The sequence below is a fragment of the Marmota monax genome, unplaced genomic scaffold (genome assembly GCF_021218885.2).
Source record: "Marmota monax isolate L192 unplaced genomic scaffold, Marmota_monax_Labrador192_F-V1.1 WCK01_AAM20220418_F8-fsc00149, whole genome shotgun sequence".
NCBI classification, from domain to species: Eukaryota; Metazoa; Chordata; class Mammalia; order Rodentia; family Sciuridae; genus Marmota; species Marmota monax.
In genome coordinates this window covers 370,048-388,973 of record NW_026693170.1, presented here as the reverse complement: position 1 = coordinate 388,973, position 18,926 = coordinate 370,048, and the positions used below count along the sequence as shown (strand labels likewise).

The 18,926-nt window shown below is 46.6% G+C and overlaps 2 long non-coding RNA genes across 2 annotated transcripts; both read right to left on the bottom strand.

Annotated features, from left to right (window-relative positions):
* Positions 1-10,524: 10,524 nt before the first annotated feature.
* Positions 10,525-13,981, bottom strand: LOC131424601 (uncharacterized). Its single transcript, XR_009227901.1, has 3 exons — positions 13,060-13,981; positions 12,516-12,624; positions 10,525-12,178 (listed from the first exon to the last, which is right to left on the bottom strand). It is a non-coding gene; the product is annotated as an uncharacterized LOC131424601 (long non-coding RNA).
* A 72-nt stretch (positions 13,982-14,053) lies between these two features.
* On the bottom strand, positions 14,054-16,678 carry LOC131424600 (uncharacterized). Its single transcript, XR_009227900.1, has 3 exons — positions 15,974-16,678; positions 14,892-15,386; positions 14,054-14,361 (listed from the first exon to the last, which is right to left on the bottom strand). It is a non-coding gene; the product is annotated as an uncharacterized LOC131424600 (long non-coding RNA).
* Between the last annotated feature and the right edge of the window lie 2,248 nt (positions 16,679-18,926).

Below are 18,926 nucleotides of genomic sequence, written 5' to 3'. Positions count from 1 at the left end.
AGTCAGAGTAACACCAGGTTAGAGCTGGGAGACAGGAAAGACTTAGTTATGCTATTTATTTCCCTATACTTCCACTCTATTTACAACTATTGTAAATGACAGACCCATTTTGTATTGTGTTTGGTCTACACAGTGTTTTTACAAACTGAATTAGTCATCAACATTTCTTTTTAATGGAGAGATTTCATCCACATAGGTGGATTTCGGGCTTCTCTTGAAAATTCTAAGATTTGATATTCCCTGGCAGTTAACAATAGAACAGAGCTGAGGGAAAACTGTCATCTTTGAAGAGAGCTCTTGGCCTCAGTCCCCACAGTCCTTACTTATCTTCCTGCCTGGCTCTTATAATAATTATCATTATAATAACAATAACATCAGCAAACTTTTTAAAGGCTTCATTATATGCCAAGTACTAGTGCAATCACTTACACATTATCTTATTTAGTTCCCATAACACCTCTTTGAGGCATGTACTATATTATTAACTCTATTCCATGGGTTAAGTAAGTAAAGCCCAGAGAAGTTTAGTAACCTACTGAAAATCAGAATTAAGATTCAGCCCTGAGTAGTCCAATTTCAAATCCTTTATACCTAACCACTCCACTATGCTATTATTACACATTGAGTTTGGGACGCCTGCCCTACATTCTGCATATACATTTTTAAGTTGAACAATCAAGGAAGACTCCCTCTTCTAGCCATGTAACCAATATATAATTTTAACCAGATGGTTAATTCATTTACTCTGATCACTCACTCAAAGAGTGGATTTGTTTTCAATGGGAAAGAGAAACAGGAAATCAAAAGGTTACTTAAAAGGGAAAATCTTTACATAGAATTAAATAAAGAAGAAGACACCCAAATTTCTTATTCTCCAAAAGCTGATCCTAGCAGAAATGGCAGATAAGCATTAGACTCTAGAATGGCAAGTTTCATAGTAAGGCGGATGCAGGGGAACTCCAGGGGCTCTCAACTGTCAGGGAGTGGGTAAGATCGAAACCACTTTCATGATAATATTGAAGCCTTTTCATTCTCAGTGAAGCTTCCCAGAGATTACAAACCACGTGATATTTCAAGAGGCTAAATGCAGAAGTTGATATGAGAATGCAGATGACCATAAAAATGTAGATCAATACCATTCTCCTTACTAAATTTTTGAAATATAGTTTTTAAATAAAAATGTGTCAATTAGAGCCAGGCATGATAGCCCATGCCTGTAATCCCAGCAACTGTGGAGGCTGAGGCAAGAGGATTGTAAAATTCAAGGCCAGCCTCAGTGAGACCTTTTCTCAAAATAAAATTTTAAATGGTCTTAGGATATAGCTCATTGGTAAAGCGCCTTGGGTTTCAATCAAACAAAAACAACAGCTACAGTGTGTGTAGCCTTTACAGACTAGCTCCTTTCACTTAGTTGCATACATTTTAAAGAGTCAATTGTATTCAAATGTAATGAGTTTATTATTGTTTTGTGTGGTGCTGGGGATCAAACCCAGGATCTGGAGCCTGTGGCTAGTGCTCTACCACAGAGCTACACTCCCAGTACCTTATTACTGTTATTTTAAAGTTAACTATTGGGGTTGGGAAAGTAGTTCAGTGTAGAATATTTGTTTAGCATGCACAAGGTCCCAAGTTTAATCCCTAGCACTGCAAAAAATAATAGTTTATTAAACTAACAGCAAATATCAGTAGCTATAGTTTACATGGACAAAAACTCCATGGGATCCTCAATAATTTGCAGGTGTAAAAGAATCTTAAAATCAAGTTACAGAACTGCTTGCTGTTTGAAAGAGCAAAAGTCCTGTGTGTACACATGTGCCCAGGAGGGTATATCTTGGACAGGAAAAACAAAAAACAAAACAAAACAAAAAAAACCCTTAAACCAAAAATTCCAAACTGGTGGCTGGCACACCTATTTTATAAGACTCTCGTGCTTTCTTATTCAATTCTTAAACTATTAAATTCATTGCCAGCATTTACAAGCCAGAAGGTTTCACATAGTTTTCTGGCCTTTTCTCAAAAAAATGAAAATTTGTGGCAGCACTGGCTTGGCATTTCCACTTAGCTATTTCCACTGGCTGGCTTCACTTGATGAGGCACACACTTTGGTTCACCACAATCCCTCATCTGCCCATCTCTGTAGGGGCCTGAATTGCTACCCTGTGTTAGAGAAACAAAAACCTTTTTTGCAGTAAACATCAACAATGAAATATTCATCAATCTAGTAAGTATCTGCATTCCTCCAAAGAGGACAACTTGCATAATAAATAGCACTTCATTTTCTGACTTCTCAAAGCAACAACTTGTATGGTCTCACAGTTGGTACAGACCCTGGATTAGAAACACTTCTGAAGAAGGATCCAAGTGACAAAGTAAGCGTCTTTGGACAAGTGCAAAGGGAGGAAACTCACCAGAGGAGCAAGGGAGTGGATCTCCAGGGAACAAAAGGGCCCTTTAAGTCCCTCAGGGAGGGGATTCAAGTGACAAGCAGACCTTGGTTATTTCTTCCTGGAATGCTGGGTGGTAATTTCAGGACACTCATCCAATTTCTTTTGCCCTGAAAGCAGGTGGTGGAAAGGAAGGGGCCGTCAGAACTTCCGCCCCCAAAGAAAGGAGGGCAAAGGTGATATATGGGGGAAAGACAATTTTTGGAAGAAAGAAGAAAGCAATACTAAACTGGGGAGATAGAGTAAAGAAAAAAAGTTTTATGGTAAAAATGAAATTATTTTTTCTTTTCTTATTTCCCCCTGGGGAAGGTAACTAGAGAGTTTTGCTGGGAGAAGCCTAATTGGGGTAGAATTGGTGATAAAAAGGAATTTTTGTTGGAAAGGTAGGGAGGGGAAGAAGGTTGGAGAAATAAATATTAGACAAAAGAGAAACTGGAAAAACTGAGTTGGTTTGTTCTAAATGGGAAAATATTCCAAAAAGAGGAATTCTGGGTGAGAATAAAGAATTTTTGCTGGAAAGAGATCCTGAATAGAGGGGGGGGAAAATCTGGGTTTAAAGAAAATAGTTTTTGTTAGAGGACGCTCCTAAAAGTATGGAGAGGGCAGTAATGGAGGAAGATGGGACAGGCTTTTGTTTTTGCTGGAAGAATCTACAAAGAGAGAATCTGGGTCCCCTGATGCGGGACTACTGAGGAGGAAGGGGGGGCTTCGCAGAAAGGGCCTGGTAGGGGATGGCAAATGCAAGGCCGAGATGCAGAGGTGCGGAGGTTGGGCAGGACCCGCGGCGCGAGCTGGGGAGCTGCGAGGGGGCAGTTGGGGCCTGGGGGGCGGGGGAGGAGAGAAAAGGGGGTGCAGCGGACCCGGGGCCCTGAGGAGAATCTTCTCCCCGGGAGAAGATGCAGCGCGGCCTGGAGCTGTTGGGGTGCAGAAGGTGCGTGCGTGACGCAGGGTGAGGGGCGCCCCTCGAAGGGGAGGTGGGCCCCCTAAAAAAGAAATACAGACACGAATGAGGCTGTAAAAGGGGGGAGGGGTTGAAATAAGAGGAAGGGGCGGGAAAGGGGGGCAGGGGGAAAGGGGAGGGGGCAAGGGCAGCAGCAACCGGGTTTTACCCGACCCCGGGGGCTGGCGCGACGGGCCTCGCGCCTCGCGCCTCGCGCCTCGCGGGCCTCGCAGCGGCCGCCCGCCCGGCGCGCACGCGCAGCCCGGCCCGTCCGGCGCTCCCCTATCACCCGCGGCGCGTGCGCGCGTGCGTGGCCTCGTGTCGCCCAGAGCGGCCTCGCGCCATCCTCTCGCCGCCTGGGCTCCCAGCGCGTGCCGCTCGACCGCGCAGCCCGGGCGGCTCCGGCGAGGGGCGGGGCCGCGCGGGGGCGGGGCCTGCCGCGGTCATATGACCCGCCGCGGGCGGGAGAGAAGGCGGTTGGGCGCCATTTTGGGAGGCGGGCGGTTGAAGGCTGGAGAGGGTGCCAGCCTGGCTGGGGAGGGGCTGCAGGGGGAGGGGCCGGCCCCACGGCCCACACACCCACCGAGGCCCAGAGTCCGGCCGCCTGGCCATTGTTCCCGAAGCCCGGGGTTAGAACGCAGCGGCCTTGCGCCCGCGGTACTCAGCTCGGCAGTGGGGGCCTGGCGGAGCCAGGGCTGGAGCCACTGAGGCCGGCCGCCGCAGGCGTGGGGACTCGGGCGCTTGCGAACCTCGGAGGGCACCTGGCCGCGACCCGCTACTGTTGGCAGACGCGGGTCCGGCGGTGATGGGCACGCAGTGGCCCGGGCGCTGCCTGGCAAGGAGCTGGAACCTCCAGCCACTGACCGGAATCCCGGGCTTCGAAACTGAAGGCGCGGGGTAGAGAGACCCCGGCCTGCGGTGGGAAGGGGCACGACCAAGAGCACTGGGGCCCTACTCGGGGCACAACTCGGCACATTTGCCAAAAATCTTTGAAGTATGCAGTTAAAATGGGTAACGTGTAAATTACCCCTTATTATGGTGTCCCCCCACCTTTCCTCCCTGGGGGAGACGACAGAATGAAAAGGACAGGAACTGCTACTCTGCTTTTGAATCCCTTCATTGGGCACATACGGAATTTCTGTTCTAGGTGCTGAGATAAAGTCTGGGCCAATCATCCCTGCCCGCCAGGGCAGCTCATGCTGTAGAGCAACAGGTTCAATAGAAATAAAATACAATTCCCGAGCACTGGCCACAGGTTCCTTTAGCCATGTTCTTTTTTAAAAGGGTGAAATTAGACTTAATATATTTGACTCCAAATAATATCTCACTGTTATCAATACGTAAATTTTAAATAGTTTAGAAAATGTTTTGGACTACATCTTTTAAATCTGGTGGGTATGTCACATTCCCAGGGCATCGTAATTCAGACCGACCGTGTGTGGAGGGCGGCATAGGCCCATGTAACTGGTGGCTCTGGTATTGGACAGCATACCTCTCCAAAGGAAATATGCAAATATAGACCTGAAGAAAATAGGAAAACTATAGAAATTCCTGGGAGACAAGAAGAACAGCAAGTGCAAGGACCCCCTTTGAAGACAAGAAGAAGACCAGAATGGCTACGACCATGCGAATAAAAGAAGAAACTAAGGATGATCATCATGTAGAGCCTTGTAGGTCATGCTAAGGCAGGAAGTAAACACACAGAAGTGTCTTGAGAGACACATTTTTAAAAAATAATTTCAGCTCTGTAATCTCTCCCCTCGTGGAGGAAGTAAGGACACTAGTGCTATTAAAAAAAAAAAACAGGATTTAGGGGCTAGGGATATAGCTCAGTTGGTAGAGTGCTTGCCTAGCATTCACATAGGCCCTGGGTTCAATCTCCAGCACCACCTAAAAAGTAAAAACAGGATTTAAGCTCCTGAAATAAACTAACAATTCTCAGTTCTTTGACAAACATTCAGCCCTTTTAAGAATGCAGACAGAAGATACTTGCAATGCAAAGAATTCACATTCAGGCCTGGGGCTATAGCTCAGTGGTAGAGCTGCTTTGATCCTCAGCACCACATAAAAATAAATGAAGATATTGTGTCCATCTACAACTAAAAAATATTTTTTAAAAATTCACATTCAAGGGCTGGGGTTGTGGCTCAGTGGTAGAGCATTTTGCCTCACACATGTGAGGTACTGGATTTGATCCTCAGCACAACATAAAAATAAAGATATTGTGTCCATCTACAACTAAAAAATATATTAAAGAATTCACTCAGAATTTATATGTTTAAGTTGTAGATGAACACAGTATTTTTATTTTTTATGTGATGCTGAGGATCTAGCCTGGTGCCTCACATATGCTAGGCAAGCGCTCTACCACTGAGCCACAACCCCAGCCCCCAGAATTTATTTTAAAAGCTTAAAGTAGGGGCTAAGGTTGTGGTTCAGTGGGAGAGTGCCTGCCTAGCAGCAGCGAGGCCCTGGGTTCGATCCTCAGCACCACATAAAAATAAAGGTATTGTGTCCAACTACAACTAAAAAAGATTTAAAAAATAAAAGCTTGGGGCTGGGGTTGTGGCTCAGCGGTAGAGTGCTCGCCTCACACGTGCGAGACCCTGGGTTCGATCCTCAGCATCACATACCAAAATAAACAAGTGAAATAAAGGTGTTGTGTCCAACTACAACTAAAAAGTATTTTTAAAAAGCTTAAAGTAAATGAGGCAACCTAATTTAAAAGAATAAAAATATATTAAAAAGGATTTCATGGCTGGGCTTGTGGCTCAGTGGTAGAGCATTTACCTAGCATGTGTGAGGCACTGGGTTCGATCCTCAGCACCACATAAAAATAAATCTCTAAACAACTAAAAATTTTTTTTGAAAAGGACTTCATTCAGGAGGAAATTGAAATGAGAGCTAACCATATAACAAAGGGGATGCAAATTAAAACCAGATTCTGTGAAACACCAGTCTGGCAAATTTTTACATTTATTTTTCTATCAGGTAAGATAAAAGGAATTTCTTGCAAGGTATCAGAAATGGTTGAAATTGGTGTGGCCACATTAGAGAACAAGTTTGCCTTTTTGAACACATGAAAGATGTAACATGGGGGCTGGGGATGTGGCTCAAGCGGTAGCGCGCTCGCCTGGCATGCGTGCGGCCCGGGTTCAATCCTCAGCACCACATACAAACAAAGATGTTGTGTCCGCCAAATACTAAAAAAAAATAAATATTAAAAAATTCTCTCTCTCTCTACCTCTATCTCTCTCACTCTCTCTTTAAAAAAAAAAGAAAGATGTAACATGTCCTATGCCCCAACAAACCCCACACCCAGAGGTCAACTTAAGGGAAATTCTGTTTATGTGCCCCAGAAGATGTGCATGAGCACTGATATTTATAATAGGGAAGAAAATCTAGATTGGATCCTGGATCATGGGAAAAAAAAAAAAAAAGACCTTAGTGGAAAAACTAGTGAGAACTAAAAGAATGAAATTCAGTAGTAATATAAGTTGTTTGTGAAGTTTCAACAAATGTACTGTGATAAGTTGTAACATCAGGGGACGCTGGGTGAGGGGGCCAGGATTCTGTACTATCTTTTCAACTTTTCTACAAATCAAAATTATTCTGAAACCATTTAGAAATGAAAAGGAAAGAAATGTCTCATGGGACTGGACATAACGCGACATACCTAATAACCAAATACTATACAGCAGTGAATATGTGTCTCTTTCCATTACATACAACAGAGACGGGCTCCTATTTACTTTATAAAGTTTTAAAACAAGCAAAATGAACCAAAATATACTTTTGGGAAATGATTTTATGGAAGAATTATTTTTTAAAAAAACAAGAGAAAAGATAAAACAAAGTTTAGCACCTTGGAGGGATGAAAGAACGGCCCATACAGGGACTTTGAAGAAAATGGAAATTGTTTTTTCTTAAACTGTGTCATGGGATCACAGTTGTTCATTTTGTTCTTATTCTTATAACATATATATGAGGGTTTTAAAAAACTCTCTGCTCTGAGCCAGGCACTGTGGTAGATGCCTGTAATCTCAGTAGTTCAGGAGGATGAGGCAGGAGGATCACAATTCAAGGCCAGCTTCAGCAATTTAGTGAGGCCCTAAGCAATTTAGTGAGACCCCATCTCAAAATAAAAGGGCTGGGAATGTGGCTCAGTGATTAAGCTCCGTGGGGTTCAACCCCAGTCCCCAGTACAAAAACAAACAAAAAAATCTACCTATTCTATATTTAACTCAAAGCAAAGATTTTTTTTTTTTTTTTTTTTTAAGCTAGGAAATCAATACTTTGGCCTCTGAGAAAAAAAATCAGGTAGTTCCTTCCAACCTCTCCCAACCCTTAAAAGCCTCCTTGGTTCTACCCTCTCAGGGAGACACAAATAAAAGGAAGAGGGGAAACCAGAAACAAGGAGGTGGTGGCACAACTAGAGGCAGGATTTTGATCCCACAAACAATTTTTTTGAGTATTTGTTCCTTCCTCTACTTAACAAACATTTAAAAATACAGAGACCAGCCAGGGTAGTGCACAGCTATAATCCCAGTGACTCAGGAACCTGAGGCAGGAGAAACAAGAATTCAAGGCCAGACTCAGCAACTTAGCAGGACCCTGTCTGAAAAAACCAAACTTTTCTTTTCTTTCTTTATTTTTTAAAGAAAGACTAAGAATCTGTCATGTGCCTCACTGGAGCTGGAGGCAGAAAAGAAAATAAAGAGGTAGGACCTTGGCCACAGGGAATCTAGGGGGGGGGGGGGAGTAGGATTTCACCCTGGAAATTATTCAAACACTGAGCCTTCCTTTCTTCTGTTAGCAAACATTGAGGGTCTGCCTTTGGCCCACCTTAGTGAGATGCTTTTCTATGGGGGGGCCAAGGCTAAGGAATGAGGGGACTCTGGAGAAGGAAGATGGGGTCCATTTAGCAAGACAGAGCTGAAACCCAGGGAAGGAATTAATAAGGCCTTATTTTTAAGGTTTGTGTGTGGAGTTTCCCATCAAGACAGCCCTTCTGAAAAGAAGAGGCTCAGAATGGCCAAACGTGGACAGGGCGGAGATTAACAAAATGTGGTGCATCTATGCAAGGGAATAGCATTCCGCCACACAAAGGAATGAAGCATGTCGCCACTGGGTACAGAGAATGCCATGACCTTGAAAAGACGAGAAGCAGCCACGCAAAGGACCACAGATGGTATGAACGATTCCATTTATATTAAATGGCCAGAACGGGCAAATCCAGAGACAGATAGGGAAGGGGAAGTGACTGATTAGTGGGCAAGGGGGTTCCTTTTGGAGTGACTGGCACCAGTGCTCCAGGGAGGCGGAGGCGGGAGGGTCCCTGGGGTCTAGGAGTTTGATACCAGCCTGGGAGACTCCATTTCCAAACAAGCAAAGAAACAAGACTCGCCCAGAAATGGAACCGCATTTCCCTGGTGGACTAGAGCAAACAGTCGCTGGTGGTGATCTGGAGGACACTGTGGGTAGCTGGGTAAGCACTGGGCCCTCCCGCAAGGCCCTTGCCTCTGTGCTTCAGCATCTCGAAGGCACTAATCAGTGTCTTGGCGGTGGTTTTGTTTTTGATGCACAGTAATTGCACACATTTACAGGTACAATGTGATCTTTTGATACATGTATACTTTGGGGAATGATCAAATCAGGGTAATTCGCATATTTATCACCTAAAACATTTATAGTTACCTTGAGGTGAAACATTCAAAATCCTTTTTTTTTTTTTTTGGTACCAGGGATTGAACCCAGGGGTGCATAACTACTGAGCCACATCCCCAGCTCTTATTATTATTATTTTTTTTACTTTGAGACAGGTTCTTGTTAAGTTGCTTAGGGCCTTGCTAAATTTCTGAGTCTGGCCTCAAACTTGTAATCTTCCTGCCTCAGCCTCCTGAGCTGCTGGATTGCAGGCCTGCACTACTGTGCCCTGCGAGAGGAATTTTTCTAACTATTTTATATATTATAAAAGTATATTTCACATATTCTGTGTTCTATTTTGGGTTATATTTTGTTGGTCTTTCCTTTTCCTATTATGCTCCTCGAAACCCTAGTGAACTTTCATTTAACAGTGTACCTCCATGGCACTTGGCAAGATATTGTCTGTAATAATAATAAATACTATTATTGTCAGGCATAGTAGCATATGCTTGTATCCCAGCCACTTGGGAGGCTGAGGTAGGAAGATTGCAAGTTTGAGACCAGCTTTGGGAATTCAGCAAGACCCTGTCTCAAAATAAAAACTAAAAAAGGACAGGGGATATAGCTCAGAGTATCCGTGGGTTCAATCCCCCGTACTGCAAAAAAACTAATAAAATAAAAAATATGTATGGGGCTAGGATTGTGGCTCAGCGGTAGAGCGCTCGCCTAGCACGGGAGGGACCCAGGTTGGATCCTCAGCACCAAATAAAAATAAAAGCATTGTGTTGTGTCCATCTACACCTAAAAAATAAATATTAAAAAAGTATATTCATATATATGCACACATATGTACACTATTAGTAACAATATGACCAACTCACCCTGGTTTGCCCAGAACTTACCTGACTTTATTTATTTATTTATTTATTTTTTTTTTGAACTCACATCCAACCTTTATTAAGATCCTGGCCTCTCCAAACTAGTTAAAGACACACTTTAATTCTGCTAACCATCCAATGAATTATGCGCTAGTTTATATACTAGCTATGTTTTTTTAATACCCAACACTTTTAGATCTTCATCAATAGGACTGAATCATATCACATGTTTACTACTCTTCAGAACAGATATAAATTAATTACCCATTTGTGCCAAACATTAGTAACTCACTGGACCTCCCGCTGAGAAAAAAATTTCATGGAACATCTTCCGAGACTCCCTTTTGATCTCAGAATACCATGCTTGAGTAAACTAACAGCAACCATTGGTTCACTTTGTTGGAAAGAGTCCAAAGGATATACAAGGCTTCAAGATGCCAGAAGAGAAGCTCAGTGGATTAGGTGCTAGACTCCATATACCAGAATGAAAAGAAAGCAAGGATTCAAATCCCAGCAGGGTGAACTCAGACTCTACTCAATTGGCTAGAAAAACCGAGCACAAGACAGGTTACAACTTTTTTTTTTTAATATTTTTTTTTATTTTTTAGTTATCGGCAGATACAACATCTTTGTTTTGTATGTGGTGCTGAGGATCGAACCCGGGCCGCACGCATGCCAGGCGAGCGCGCTACCGCTTGAGCCACATCCCCGGCCCAGCTTACAACTTTCTTAACAAAAGTATGAAGGTCCTACAGTCGCTGGTATTTACAAGGACATATAAGAGGCGGGAGGTCTATAGTCACTCACATAAAGAAATATACTGTCTCTATTTCCACTTGCTGGGGGGCAAGGGGATCAAGTTTCTGCAACATGCTTATATATACTATGGAGAAGGAAAACCATGACCACCCAGATGGTCCTTTGAGGTAAGCTTTACTGTTATCACACAATATTACAGATTTCTAACATTCCATTCTTGCCCAATACGAACTGTAAAATAAACCTAAAATTACCCACAAACCTGTTTTTTTTTCTTTAGTTTTTAAAGGCCATCAAATCCTTGAAGATAGTATGGACCTCCAGCTGATAACATTCAGAAGGAACACACTTAACAGCCCTGGCTCCATTGGGCTATTATGGCTCCAGTCAATGGTGCATCTCAAAGCTGAGAACAATTCCAATGAAGTGTCACTGCTAGTAGTAAACAGCACTGCTTCAACAATCCACATTAAGTCAGCATTTAACACCTGAGAGTCTCCCTCTTGAGCAGGTTGTCCGAGAGTATGAGTTCAACCACTGCCTCAAGAGAAGTAGAAAGTCTTCGCAATGTTTCAAAATCATTTTATGTTCAATTACAGGCCTTCTGCAAACTGAGGATCTGAGCTCTTTAAGGTAGTGGCTACAATTCTTCCAGGACACAGAAGGCCAACAAGGTGATTGTCACATATCAGCACAGAGTGATAGGCATTACATATTAGTAGCCAGTGAGAAACAAGGTCGAGGACCCTGTACTGCAGAGGAAAGTAGCAAGCAGTGTTGTAGGGGGGCTGGATGGTATGTTCATCCACTGTAGACAGAAGGTGACTGAAGTCTAAGATGGAGATACTACAGTAACAGTTGGTACCTGGGCAGTAAGTAACAATTAGTCAGACAAAATTTTAGGTGAAACCACAGGTTTGGAAAGTTCTGGGATCCAATATAATGTCTACAGGAGCATCAATATTAACATGAAAAGTCAGTATGTGGGAGACAGACAGGATGCCTCCCCTGGAATACTGGAAAGAGACCGAAAGACCACATCTTCAAGCTCTGGAGTGGAGGCCTTCTAACACAAGTGAGTCCTGTGGCTTTCTGCCGGACCCGGTGCAGGGCGTCCACGAAGCCCTCGGCCTTCATGCCCACCGGAGCGCTCTGTCCCTGCACCAGCTCCGCCATTACCGCCACCGCCGCTCGGCTCCCGGGTCCGGCCTCCCGCTCCGCTCCTTACCTGACTTTAATACTAAAAATTCCATGTCTCCAGAAACTCCTCAATCCCACCAATCTGGTACACTTGGTCCCCTTAATTGTAGATGACTAATATTTTTCAAGCTCTACATAGATTAACTTACCCCTCACAATATCCTGATGAAATAGGATGTTATCATCATTCTATTTTCCAGATGAGGAAATGGGCTCAGAGAGGTTAGGTAACTTTCTCGGTTAAGAAGAGGCAGTGGTCTGAATGAGCTCATTCTTTTGGTCACCAACTTAGGTCGCCTTTCTGGGGTTCACTAAATATTTGGAAGAAGGGTGAAAACTGGACTCAGAAATTTAACCTCAGGAGCATCCTCCTTACTGTGTTTTACACATCTTAACTTGTCGAATCCATATGGGCTCTTTATGAAGCAGATACCATTATTACTCTCATTTTATAGGTGAGTAAACTGAGGCACAGAAAGACTAAGTAAATGGAGGCGTCAATATCCAAAGGCCTCTCTCTGAATCCTGACTCCCAGCTCCTTCCACTTTCTTCCAAACCTTGTTTTCTGCCCCGTAGACTGGGGGGTAATGACCATTTCACTGGGAAGCACCAAGAAACAAACAGGAAGATGCTCAGGAAGGCCTCACCATGTCTCAACTGCCGAGCATGTGGTAATGGTGAAACACCAGGGAGCGAGGCTGAGCAAAGGCCCCGTGGTCCCACGGCAGAGCAGTCCCAGTGGCTGGGCTAAGGTTGCTGTGGGAGACAGAGGGTGCGGTGTATTTGTGCCCTGGATCCCGGACACCCCCAGAGCAGTCTTCTTCCTTCTGGCCCTTGGTTAATGTGCCATGACTTGGTGGCCACAGGGCAAGGCATTCCTCAGGTGATCCTGGTTTACCTGGGTTGCTTGCTTGATTGGGGGACCCTACCCTGAGGACCTGTCTCAGTGTAACAGGGACTTAGAGGAGCTGCCTTCGCTAAAGGCAGTGACTCTTTACTCAGTCCTGCGGAAGCCCAGTGGGTCACTAAAAGCAGGACGAAGCCTGGCCTTGCTCTCTTCCTTCTGTGCCATCCCCTTGATTACCCTAAACTTACGATCAGCTGCCTATTAGCTGCACATAGTCAGGTTAATCATTTAAGGAGTGTTTATCTAAAAACTAGCAATAAAAGTTTTATTAGCCCTAAATTTACCTAACCTCTCGTCCCCCTTCAAGACTGGGGACCAGATTTGCAGCCTCCTGTTCCAGATGCCTGCAGTGGCTCTGCACAGCAGAGCCTCGAAGACACGCAGACATGTCACCATCATCGCTGAGAGGAGGGGGTTCCTCAGGGAACCGGGGAACCGAGGTGCCTCCTGCAGAGGCGACAGAGACACATCCCGAGCAGCCAGCAGTGGAAGTCGGCCCTCCAGAGATAAGAAGTTTCCAGCAGCCACCTCGCCAGAAGCAGAACTGAGATGACCAGCCCTCGCCAGCTGCCCGCCCTGATGAGATGAACAGGGCTCCCAAGAGCTGGCTGCAACCCTAAGATAAGAAAAGGGCAAAGAAATCACGCAACACACGGAACTGAGTCTCTGATGGAGGTAGGGCTCTGCGACCCCGAGGGTGGGCTAGGAAAGACAGCGTGCACCCGGAATCCCTTTATTTTTATAGGGGGACCCATAAAGGAGATTGGATGGAATGTTCTCACCAAATAAGGCAGGGGTAAGATTTCAAAGGTGGGGTTTTGCTTTGCAATGTCTTGGTCAGCAGATTGACTGATACCTTGGCAAGTCACACCCATCCCAGGTGCTGTGTGCGATCACAGGCAGAGCCAGAGGAGAGGCGCACTTCCAGGCTCAGCCCAGTTAGCTGAGTTGTAGGGGGGCTGGATGGTGTGTTCATCCACTGTAGACAGAAAGTGACTGAAGTCTAAGATGGAGATAGTATGAGGTCCTTTGAGGTAAGCTTTACTGTTATCACACAATATTACAGAATATTACAAAATCAATGAAGGAATCAAAATACAGTTGACCCTCACATCCGAGAGCGCAGACTCCACCTCCAGACCTGTCCCCTCATAAAGCTCTGTTGCGCCCAGGTCACACACAGCCCAAGGATGGCTTGCGACAATCAACCAGACCACAGTGTGACTGCTTAATTACACAGCCCTCTCCCCACCCACCCTGCCCCAATCCTTCCTCTACTCGAACCCACAATTCCTGTCAGCACCCCGAAACAGGGCTGAGATGCTGGATCTCACTTTGCCTTCCCAATCTGGCCAAATTGATCACTTCCATTTAGGAAGGTGGAAACAGGATGTTAGACCTGGAAAGGAGCAGGGACGGCAGGTGGCCCAGCTACTTCATCTGCACATCTGGAAATGGAGGCTCAGAGAGGGGAATGGTCTCACCTCAAGTCACACAGCAAGTTGGGAGCAGCTGTCCTGACTCCCAGACCAGTGCTTTCCTCTCCCCAGGGTTTGTGTCCAGAGGGATGTGGGTGATTGTAGGAGCTGGGCGGGGATGGGAAGGAGGGTTAGGTGGCACTTGCCTGGCAACCAACCACCAGCACGTGCTGAATCACAACTCTGGGGACCCAGGAATCTCAGAAACAAGGTTTTATGGAGTCACTTCAGAAATTAGCTAGAAGACAGGTCACGGGACAAGTTCCTGCAACTTCCAGTAGCAAGGCGAGGCACCAGTGGGAAAACAGCAAGGAGAGCTACGCAAAGTGTGTTTTGTAACAAAAATGTGGGGAAGGAAAACACGAGGGGTTCACGCTGCAGTGCACCAGCCAAAGAGGCAGACGCAGGGATGGGGAGGCTGGGACAGGAGGACCATCTAGGAGAGGCTCTGGCTGCTTCTGGACGGGCGGGTTGTGAGCTGGGTTGGTGGCACCCAGGTGAGCCTTTAACAACCTTGAGGAATGCGAAGGGCCTCCGGGTGTTTTCTGCTCTGGGCCTGAGCAGATTGGCCTCCACCCCCCTCCATCCTCCTGTAACTCAACTTCGGACTTCACAGAATGATTGCGTTTCCTCCTCACCTGCACTCCTGGCTGCTGGGAGGCCAAGGCAGGAGGATCACTTGGACTCAGGAGTTTGAGATCAGCTGGGGCAACAAAGTGAGACCCCATTTTGACAAAAGAAAAGAAAAAGAAAAAAGAAATTTGGTTTTGCAGTTCGATGTTCAGCCATTTAATGACTAGATGATTCAGCCGAGTATTGACTAATCTCTGCTGACTCCAGAGCTGTGCAAGGCCCTCGGGGCCCTGACGAGGGCGGTGCATGAAGGTGGTTGGATTCCGCCAGGGCTCACCACAGAGGAGGGAGCCGTGTGACTGGCACTTACACGAGGGTCCTGCAGGTCGGCCTTGGCTTCAGTGTCACAGCCCAGCTAAGCTGGAGCCACCTTGCTCAGTGCCAGCTCCCCTCCGTGTGTGGTGGGTCCGGCTCGGCTGGAAGAGAACTCCACGTAGCACGACGACTTCTCTCTGGCCAGGCACAGGGGCACACGCCTATAATCCCAGCAGATCAGGAGGCTGAGGAAGGAGCATGGCGAGTTCAAAGCCAGCCTCAGCAATGGTGAGGCACTAAGCAACTCAGTGAGACCCTGTCTCTAAAGAAAATTCAAAATAGGGCTGGGAATGGGGCTCAGTGGTTAAGCGCCCCTGGGTTCAATTCCCAGTACCAAAAAAAAAAAAAAAAGATTTATGCCTGGGGGCCAGGGCCAGGGCTCAGTGGCTCAGGGGAGAGCACTGGCCCAGCAGGCAGGAGGGGCAGGTGTGGGCTCTGGGTTCCACCCCCAGCTTCACACCCACAAAACCAAAACTCATCCTGTGATTTTGTATTTCATGTCCTGATTTCCCCAACTGTCCTACCCTTAATTGCAAAGGAGGAGGCAGTAGGGATGGTGGACTCGCAGTCCCCCAGGAGCCTCTCTCCTTGGGGTGACCACACTGTATCCAACCAGCTCCAAACACCACGGTGTGGCACAGGTGCCAGCCAGCCAGCCCCATGCACCAGGCTCTGAAGGAGTCCATCAGGCACATGAGTGGCCGCTGCTTTGTGTTAGAGCAGGCCTGGTGATACCAGTGGACATCCCCACTGTGGCTGCAGGGAAACCCACCTGTCAGAAGTGGAATCTCCATCCTGCTCTCCAGGGACAGCAGTGGCCAAACCACCCCTGTGGTCCTCTCTGCACGCTGCCCCTACACACGTGCTTGCATACACACCATTCTAGGAACAGGAAATTTCCCTTAAGGAAGACAGTTAGCCATGATCCTCAAACTGATGATCCTGTTAGGAAAACAAGGTAGAAAATAGGTGAGGAGGCGCAGATCTGTACTATGAGAAGTGCAGGCACTGGGGAATCCACCAGTGATAATACTGAAGAGGAAGAAACAGGGAAGCGGAAGGAAAACCAATAAAAGGGAAGCCCCAACAAAGCCAAGGCAAAAGATGTTCTCCAGGAGGGAAGGGTCCACCCTGACCTTTGGCTCCTCCTCTCATTTGCCATTTCCGGTTGTCCTCACCCCCTGGGCAATGCTCAGCCTCACTTCCCTGAGTCATCTTTTGAATCACTTTCTTCAAGCATTCTCAGCCTCCTCATGACTCTCAGCCTCCAAAATACTCACCTGGCCAAGGTCCAGCCATCTGTATTCTCCCAGCCAGCTGGACCAGCAGGAGGAAACCACCCAGCCAGCCCGACTGGTTTTACCTGAATCAGAGAAAACCAGCACAGGGCCATCTCCCTGGGTCTCTGCTGAGTTTTCCCCACTTACCCTCCAGATGATGACCAGGTCCCTGCTTCCTGGGCAAACAGAAGCCTTTGGAGAGGAAACCCCCTGCCACCCACCCCAGAGCACTGGCTCCCCTTCTCTCTCATTGCTGCCTCCTGAAGGAGGCTCTTCTAGCCCCCAGCTCCTGGGTTCCACCCTCTCACTCAAGGACAGAGGTCATGGTCCCTCCCTCCCTCCTTCCTTCCTCTAGGTGCGGCCCCCTTCCTCCTCCTCCTTTTCTCACCTCTCTCCCCCTCTGCCAGACTGTAGGAGTCAGGCTTCTCTAAGGGGACAGAACCCGTAGAATATTATAATTATATGAGAGGATTTATTAAAAAGGCTTACACAATCAGAGACCAATAGTCCCACCAGGGCAGTCTGCAGGCTGGAGAGCCAGAGAGACCAGCTGCTGCCCAGGCCAAGAAGTGGAAGCCTCAGAACAGGAGGGACCAATGGTGGAGCCCCAGCCTGAGACTGAAGGCCTGAAGCCCCGGGGACAGTCCACCCGCAGAGGCTGAAGAATCTGGAGCCTGGATTTCACCAGCAGCAGCAGCAGCAGCAGCAAAAACCACATCTGCTCCGGAAGGGTCGAGGTGCGAGCTTCCCCTCCGGCTTTTTGGTTCCACCCAGGCCCCCAGCCTGTGGGATGATGCTACCCACTCCCCGACCTTCCCCACTCAGTTCACGACCCACATGCCCATCTTCTCCGGAAACATCTGTCGACACCCCCAGAATGGTGCTTTACCAATTCTCAGGGCCTCTCAATGCAGTCAAGCTGACCACCAAGGTCAACCGTCACAAAGCCCATACCTGTCCCCGTCCCCAAATATCCCTGCCTCTCCCGTAACAAATCCCCATGCAAAACAAGAACCTTGTTTGGATTCTGATTGTAACAAATCAATAATAATAATTAAAAGAAGAGAACAGGGGAAATCTGAACTCTGCATTTTCAATGATGTAAAAAAAATCCTGGGCATCTCTTAGATGGAACATGGGATTGTGGTTGTTTTTGAAAACTGACCTTCTGGGCTGGGACTGTGGCTCGGTGGCAGAGTGCATGCTTGGCATGTGGGAGGCACTGGGTTCGATCTCCCAGCACCACATTAAATAAAATAAAGTTATTGTGTCTAACTACAACTAAAAAAGAAAAACCCTGAGCTTTCCTTCAGAGATATGAAAAGTAGATGAAATATTGTGATGTCTGAGATGTGTTTTAAAATGCAGTCAGGGAGCAAGGCTGTGGCTCAGTGGCAGAGAGCTTGGCTAGCATGCACAAGGCCCCAGGTTCAATCCCCAGCACCGAGGAGACAAAAAAAAAAAAAAATCAATGAAGGAATCAAAATACAGTTGACCCTCACATCCGAGAGTGCAGACTCCACCAACCATTGATTGGGAAAAAAAACTTCACCTACACAGAACACGTGGATAGTTTTCTTGTCATTATTCCCTAAACAAAGCAGGGTAGCAATTATTTACACAGCATTGACCTTGGACTAAGTATTGAAAGTCAGCTAGAGATGATTAAAGTACCCGGGAGGATGTGGGTAGATTACTTGCAAATATTGTGCCCTTTTATTCGAAGGTCTTGAGTATCCCCTGATTTTGATATCTACAAGGGTCCTGGAGCCAATCCTTCTTGGGTACCAGGGGACAACTGTCATCCAGCAGGTGAGAGTGGAGGTTGACAGGAGACTCCAGAAATAAGACAACATGGAGCTGATCATTGGCAAGGCCCAGTGACCGTTATGTGAAATTAATGGTGCCCTTTTATTTTAATATATATTTAATCTTCTTATTAAAAAATGATTTTAAATACCCCCTCGTTGGCCTCACTCCCCCTGCATTTCCTATGCAAACTTCCAGAAAGAACTGTCTACCCTCTGTCTCTTCTTCCATGTCTCTTGTCGATTTAGAGTCTGATTATGAAAAAGAAATTCCAACTCACAGAGCAGGACAGAAAATAATGACAATAATTACGGAGAAGAATTCCACAGTGGCTCAGTCCACCCGGGCCTCGGAGGACTGAGTGTCTCCCTGTGCCTCTGCTCCTCCCCCACGAAGCGGGAAGGATCAAACCTACTTGAAAGGTTGTCTGTTCTCAGGACCAAAAAGGGACTGCTCCTGCAGCCTGGGATTGCTCCACATCCTTCTTTTTGAACCCAAGAGGGCTCTTCCTTTTCTATTTTGACACAGGGCCTCGCTAAGTTGCTGAGGTTGTCCTCGAACCTGCCATCCTCCTGCCTCAGCCTCCCAAGCCACTGTGATCATGGCAGTGCCACTGCGCCCAGCTCCTAGTCCCAT